General features: G+C 47.6%; 6 non-coding genes and 2 pseudogenes across 6 annotated transcripts; all 8 read left to right on the plus strand.

Moving 5' to 3' along the window:
- The first annotated feature begins 2698 nt into the window (after positions 1–2698).
- LOC135048037 (U1 spliceosomal RNA) lies at positions 2699–2862 on the plus strand. Its single transcript, XR_010239991.1, has one exon. It is a non-coding gene; the product is annotated as a U1 spliceosomal RNA (small nuclear RNA).
- A 152-nt stretch (positions 2863–3014) lies between these two features.
- Positions 3015–3155, plus strand: LOC135047981 (U1 spliceosomal RNA; annotated as a pseudogene).
- Positions 3156–3849: 694 nt separating this feature from the next.
- Positions 3850–4013, plus strand: LOC135048026 (U1 spliceosomal RNA). Its single transcript, XR_010239980.1, has one exon. It is a non-coding gene; the product is annotated as a U1 spliceosomal RNA (small nuclear RNA).
- Positions 4014–4165: 152 nt separating this feature from the next.
- On the plus strand, positions 4166–4306 carry LOC135047982 (U1 spliceosomal RNA; annotated as a pseudogene).
- A 694-nt stretch (positions 4307–5000) lies between these two features.
- LOC135048027 (U1 spliceosomal RNA) lies at positions 5001–5164 on the plus strand. Its single transcript, XR_010239981.1, has one exon. It is a non-coding gene; the product is annotated as a U1 spliceosomal RNA (small nuclear RNA).
- A 152-nt stretch (positions 5165–5316) lies between these two features.
- On the plus strand, positions 5317–5479 carry LOC135047947 (U1 spliceosomal RNA). Its single transcript, XR_010239911.1, has one exon. It is a non-coding gene; the product is annotated as a U1 spliceosomal RNA (small nuclear RNA).
- Positions 5480–6153: 674 nt separating this feature from the next.
- Positions 6154–6317, plus strand: LOC135048008 (U1 spliceosomal RNA). Its single transcript, XR_010239962.1, has one exon. It is a non-coding gene; the product is annotated as a U1 spliceosomal RNA (small nuclear RNA).
- Positions 6318–6469: 152 nt separating this feature from the next.
- LOC135047948 (U1 spliceosomal RNA) lies at positions 6470–6632 on the plus strand. Its single transcript, XR_010239912.1, has one exon. It is a non-coding gene; the product is annotated as a U1 spliceosomal RNA (small nuclear RNA).
- The last annotated feature ends 202 nt before the right edge of the window (positions 6633–6834 follow it).

Genomic DNA, 6834 nt, shown 5'->3' on the forward strand with positions numbered 1-6834 from the left:
CAGACTAACTTAATGCACACAATTACGTGCGGTACAATCGTTCAGCACATAAGCAACTAATCTTATGTACGGAGCGACCAGTGGAATCGACATTCAGCAGCTGCGAATTCCTTCAGCCTGAGCTTTTTATGGCCTATATGGGTGTCGCACCAACCCTTCTTGGTGTTGTGCCTTGTCTCTATAGCGGACTTCCTTGTCTGCTGTACTTGGACCTCCTGGTCTGTTATGCGACCTCCTGGTCTGACCTCCTGGTCTGTTACAGTATGACCTCCTGGTCTGCTACACTCTAATGCTCAAATTTTATGTTTAACCAGAGATGCCTCCCTAGCCACCACGTATGTCACTTACACGTATGTACTTCACGAGAACTCGATGATTTCTGTGGTTCAATCCCCAAAATTGTAAAAACAAACACTCACTCACCACATACACACTTTTGTTTCTATTTCTATTTCTGCGCAGAAATTTTTCTTTAGACCAGATGTGTTGTAAATTTGGAGAAGGATCTGTTAATTTAAATTTTAAATAAAATAGATTTGCGCTATTTATCGCCTGTTGCGCTATTTATCGCTTGTTGCGCTATTTATCGCCTGTTGCGCTATTTATCGCTTATTGCGCTATTTATCGCTTATTGTGCTATTTAAAAATCAACACTATCGTGTGATTTGAGTTACGTGGGCGTACCCAGACGCTCCGTTGCGTAATTTACGCTGCGTGCGTCGGCCTTTGCGTACGCGAGTCTCAGCCTTTTGTTAGAGACACGTGTATACAAAACCAATGTCCACCGTAACACAACTAACACGTTTTATCAATGTAGATGATCCTCGATCGTCTACCGTGCAACACACCAATCTCTCCTTTTACCATAGGTAGAGCTGCGTGTGTGCTTTACACTTTATCCCTTAACGCATTACTTTTACACTTTAACTATGAAATAGCGACAAATCTCTCTTAGCACGTTTTATCAATTATAAAATGGCAAACAGGAGAGTGATATATGAAAATACATGAATGAAAAAGAAATGCAGATATTGCACAATGCAAACTACAGGTAGTGCATCTACACGACATAGCCCTGAATTTTCCAATGCGCAGCTCTTTGCAAAAGAGAGATTTTGGCAAGGAAAAGCTGTCTTGTACCATTGCATTTTTCTCCCAAACGAAGGACACTAGAAAGAAAATTTTAAAGCCTCCTGTTAGGCCATCATCTACACGACATAGCCCTGAATTTTCCAATGCGCAGCTCTTTGCAAAAGAGAGATATTAGCAAGGAAAAGCTTTCTTGTACCTTTGCATTTTTCTCCCAAACGAAGGTCACTAGAAAGAAAATTTTAAAGCCTCCTGTTAGGCCATCATCTACACGACATAGCCCTGAATTTTCCAATGCGTAGCTCTTTGCAAAAGAGAGATATTGGCAAGGAAAAGCTGTCTTGTACCTTTGCATTTTTCTCCCAAACGAAGGACACTAGAAAGAAAATTTTAAAGCCTCCTGTTAGGCCATCATCTACACGACATAGCCCTGAATTTTCCAATGCGCAGCTCTTTGCAAAAGAGAGATATTGGCAAGGAAAAGCTGTCTTGTACCATTGCATTTTTCTCCCAAACGAAGGACACTAGAAAGAAAATTTTAAAGCCTCCTGTTAGGCCATCATCTATACGACATAGCCCTGAATTTTCCAATGCGTAGCTCTTTGCAAAAGAGAGATATTGGCAAGGAAAAGCTGTCTTGTACCTTTGCATTTTTCTCCCAAACGAAGGACACTAGAAAGAAAAATTTAAAGCCTCCTGTTAGGCCATCATCTACACGACATAGCCCTGAATTTTCCAATCCGTAGCTCTTTGCAAAAGAGAGATATTGGCAAGGAAAAGCTGTCTTGTACCTTTGCATTTTTCTCCCAAACGAAGGACACTAGAAAGAAAATTTTAAAGCCTCCTGGGTGTGCTGCTCCTGCGATTTCCCCAAATGTGGGAAACTTGACTGCATAATTTGTGTTTCCCCTGGTCGGCTCTCGTATAATTCAGATCTCTTTGTCTCAGGTCTCTCTCCAGCCTAGTTTGCTGTCTGTTTCCACTTCTCTTTTCTTGAGCCGCTCCCTTCTATGCCCTTGCGCACTATCCTGACTTCTCCTCCTCTCTGCTTACTTTGTGCCTTCCAACGCACAATGCGAACTACAGGTAGTGCTGCAGGGCCCACACCCTTTTACTTGCCTTACAGAGCAGCTCTGGAGCTGTTACAGTGCCCAGCTGCTGCAAGAAATCAGCTTGAATGCTTCAGGGGCTGGGGCATAGCCAACATGAGCCCCACACCGAAGGAGGGTGGAGGTGTTTAATGCGAACTAGGGGTCATCCAAGCGCCGCAAAAGGCCGCCATGCCCTGCACGCCCCTTTTCTCTTTTCATATGCAGACGAGGGTTGAAGCCAACTTTGACCCACTGCTTGGATGACATCACCATATGCAAATCCGTCTTCTGCAGAACTTCCCCCAGGAATGCTTGTACTAGTTGTTGCATTTGGTTTGTTGTTTGGGGGTGCTTCAGTATTAGGCAGCCTTCTGCCCTCCCATGTTCATCTGAAAATATGTGTTCTCCCTGCAGTTGTTGTCCCCAGATGAGAGTTCCCTTGTGCTGCCTCAGTTGAATCTCCTTTACTTGACAGAGATGTGCATGAGCAGCGGCCCTCCCCAGCCCTATTCCAAATCATACTTATTTTGCATAGGAGATACCATGGTCATGAAGATTGTTCTCCCAGGGTGAGGTTCATTCATTGCATTCTGGGTATGCTGACCTCTGTGATTTCCCCAAATGTGGGAAACGCGACTGCTTTATTTGTGGTAGTGGGGGACTGTGTTTGTGTTTTCCTCTGGTCAGCTCTGGTAAAAGTCAGATTTCTTTGTTTCAGATCTTCCTCTAGCCTTGTTCTTCTTTCGAGAGTTCCCTTGTGCTGCCTCAGTTGGATCTCCTTCACTTGACAGGGGGGTGCCCGAGCAGCGACCCTCCCCAGCTCTAGCCCAACTCCTACTTACCTGCCAGGTGAGATACTATGATCATGAAGGTGCTTCTCCCAGGGCAAGGCCCACCATTGCACTCTGGGTGTGCTGCCCCTGCGATTTCCCGAAATGTGGGAAACTTGACTGCATAATTTGTGTTTCCCCTGGTCGGCTCTCGTATAATTTAGATCTCTTTGTCTCAGGTCTCTCTCCAGCCTAGTTTGCTGTCTGTTTCCACTTCTTTTTTCTTGAGCCCCTCCCATCTATACCCTTGTGCACTATCCTGACTTCTCCTCCCGTCTGCTTACTTTGTGCCTTCCAATGCACAATGCAAACTACAGGTAGTGCTGCAGGGCCCACACCCTTTTACTTGCCTTACAGAGCAGCTCTGGAGCTGTTACAGTGCCCAGCTGCTGCAAGAAATCAGCTTGAATGCTTCAGGGGCTGGGGCATAGCCAACATGAGCCCCACACCGAAGGAGGGTGGAGGTGTTTAATGCAAACTAGGGGTCAGCCAAGCGCCGCAAAAGGCCACCATGCCCTGCACGCCCCTTTTCTCTTTTCATATGCAGACGAGGGTTGAAGCCAACTTTGACCCACTGCTTGGATGACATCACCATATGCAAATCCATCTGCGGCAGGCCTTCCCCCAGGAATGCTTGCACTAGTTGTTGCATTTGGTTTGTTGTTTGGGGGTGCTTCAGTATTAGGCAGCCTTCTGCCCTCCATGTTCATCTGAAAATATGTGTTCTCCCTGCAGTTGTTATCCCCAGATGAGAGTTCCCTTGTGCTGCCTCAGTTGAATCTCCTTTACTTGACAGAGATGTGCCTGAGCAGCGGCCCTCCCCAGCTCTATCCCAAATCATACTTATTTTGCATAGGAGATACCATGGTCATGAAGATTATTCTCCCAGGGTGAGGTTCATTCATTGCATTCTGGGTATGCTGACCCCTGTGATTTCCCCAAATGTGGGAAACTCGACTGCTTTATTTGTGGTAGTGGGGGACTGTGTTTGTGTTTTCCTCTGGTCAGCTCTGGTAAAAGTCAGATTTCTTTGTTTCAGATCTTCCTCTAGCCTTGTTCTTCTTTCGAGAGTTCCCTTGTGCTGCCTCAGTTGGATCTCCTTCACTTGACAGGGGGGTGCCCGAGCAGCGACCCTCCCCAGCTCTAGCCCAACTCCTACTTACCTGCCAGGTGAGATACTATGATCATGAAGGTGCTTCTCCCAGGGCAAGGCCCACCATTGCACTCTGGGTGTGCTGCCCCTGCGATTTCCCGAAATGTGGGAAACTTGACTGCATAATTTGTGTTTCCCCTGGTCGGCTCTCGTATAATTTAGATCTCTTTGTCTCAGGTCTCTCTCCAGCCTAGTTTGCTGTCTGTTTCCACTTCTTTTTTCTTGAGCCCCTCCCATCTATACCCTTGTGTACTATCCTGACTTCTCCTCCCGTCTGCTTACTTTGTGCCTTCCAATGCACAATGCAAACTACAGGTAGTGCTGCAGGGCCCACACCCTTTTACTTGCCTTACAGAGCAGCTCTGGAGCTGTTACAGTGCCCAGCTGCTGCAAGAAATCAGCTTGAATGCTTCAGGGGCTGGGGCATAGCCAACATGAGCCCCACACCGAAGGAGGGTGGAGGTGTTTAATGCAAACTAGGGGTCAGCCAAGCGCCGCAAAAGGCCACCATGCCCTGCACGCCCCTTTTCTCTTTTCATATGCAGACGAGGGTTGAAGCCAACTTTGACCCACTGCTTGGATGACATCACCATATGCAAATCCATCTGCGGCAGGCCTTCCCCCAGGAATGCTTGCACTAGTTGTTGCATTTGGTTTGTTGTTTGGGGGTGCTTCAGTATTAGGCAGCCTTCTGCCCTCCATGTTCATCTGAAAATATGTGTTCTCCCTGCAGTTGTTATCCCCAGATGAGAGTTCCCTTGTGCTGCCTCAGTTGAATCTCCTTTACTTGACAGAGATGTGCCTGAGCAGCGGCCCTCCTCAGCTCTATCCCAAATCATACTTATTTTGCATAGGAGATACCATGGTCATGAAGATTATTCTCCCAGGGTGAGGTTCATTCATTGCATTCTGGGTATGCTGACCCCTGTGATTTCCCCAAATGTGGGAAACTCGACTGCTTTATTTGTGGTAGTGGGGGACTGTGTTTGTGTTTTCCTCTGGTCAGCTCTGGTAAAAGTCAGATTTCTTTGTTTCAGATCTTCCTCTAGCCTTGTTCTTCTTTCGAGAGTTCCCTTGTGCTGCCTCAGTTGGATCTCCTTCACTTGACAGGGGGGTGCCCGAGCAGCGACCCTCCCCAGCTCTAGCCCAACTCCTACTTACCTGCCAGGTGAGATACTATGATCATGAAGGTGCTTCTCCCAGGGCAAGGCTCACCCATTGCACTCTGGGTGTGCTGCCCCTGCGATTTCCCCAAATGTGGGAAACTTGACTGCATAATTTGTGTTTCCCCTGGTCGGCTCTCGTATAATTCAGATCTCTTTGTCTCAGGTCTCTCTCCAGCCTAGTTTGCTGTCTGTTTCCACTTCTCTTTTCTTTAGCCGCTCCCTTCTATACCCTTGTGCACTATCCTGACTTCTCCTCCCGTCTGCTTACTTTGTGCCTTCCAATGCACAATGCAAACTACAGGTAGTGCTGCAGGGCCCACACCCTTTTACTTGCCTTACAGAGCAGCTCTGGAGCTGTTACAGTGCCCAGCTGCTGCAAGAAATCAGCTTGAATGCTTCAGGGGATGGGGCATGGCCAACATGAGCCCCACACCAAAGGAGGGTGGAGGAGTTTAATGCGAACTAGGGGTCATACAAGCACCGCAAAAGGCCGCCAAGCCCTGCACGCCCCTTTTCTCTTTTCATATGCAGATGAGGGTTGAAGCCAACTTTGACCCACTGCTTGGATGACATCACCGTATGCAAATCCGTCTTCTGCAGAACTTCCCCCAGGAATGCTTGCACTAGTTGTTGCATTTGGTTTGTTGTTTGGGGGTGCTTCAGTATTAGGCAGCCTTCTGCCCTCCCATGTTCATCTGAAAATATGTGTTCTCCCTGCAGTTGTTGTCCCCAGATGAGAGTTCCCTTGTGCTGCCTCAGTTGAATCTCCTTTACTTGACAGAGATGTGCCTGAGCAGCGGCCCTCCCCAGCCCTATTCCAAATCATACTTATTTTGCATAGGAGATACCATGGTCATGAAGATTGTTCTCCCAGGGTGAGGTTCATTCATTGCATTTTGGGTATGCTGACCCCTGTGATTTCCCCAAATGTGGGAAACTTGACTGCATTATTTTTGGTAGTGGGGGACTGTGTTTGTGCTTTCCTCTGGTCAGCTCTGGTAAAAGTCAGATTTCTTTGTCTCAGATTTTCCTCTAGCCTTGTTCTTCTTTCGAGAGTTCCCTTGTGCTGCCTCAGTTGGATCTCCTTCACTTTACAGGGGGGTACCCGAGCAGCGACCCTCCCCAGCTCTAGCCCAACTCCTACTTACCTGCCAGGTGAGATACTATGATCATGAAGGTGCTTCTCCCAGGGCAAGGCTCACCCATTGCACTCTGGGTGTGCTGCCCCTGCGATTTCCCCAAATGTGGGAAACTTGACTGCATAATTTGTGTTTCCCCTGGTCGGCTCTCGTATAATTCAGATCTCTTTGTCTCAGGTCTCTCTCCAGCCTAGTTTGCTGTCTGTTTCCACTTCTCTTTTCTTGAGCCGCTCCCTTCTATGCCCTTGCGCACTATCCTGACTTATCCTCCTGTCTGCTTACTTTGTGCCTTCAAACGCACAATGCGAACTACAGGTAGTGCTGCAGGGCCCACACCCTTTTAGTTGCCTTACAGAGCAGCTCTGG

This window comes from Pseudophryne corroboree, unplaced genomic scaffold (assembly GCF_028390025.1).
Source record: "Pseudophryne corroboree isolate aPseCor3 unplaced genomic scaffold, aPseCor3.hap2 scaffold_944, whole genome shotgun sequence".
Taxonomy (NCBI): Eukaryota; Metazoa; Chordata; class Amphibia; order Anura; family Myobatrachidae; genus Pseudophryne; species Pseudophryne corroboree.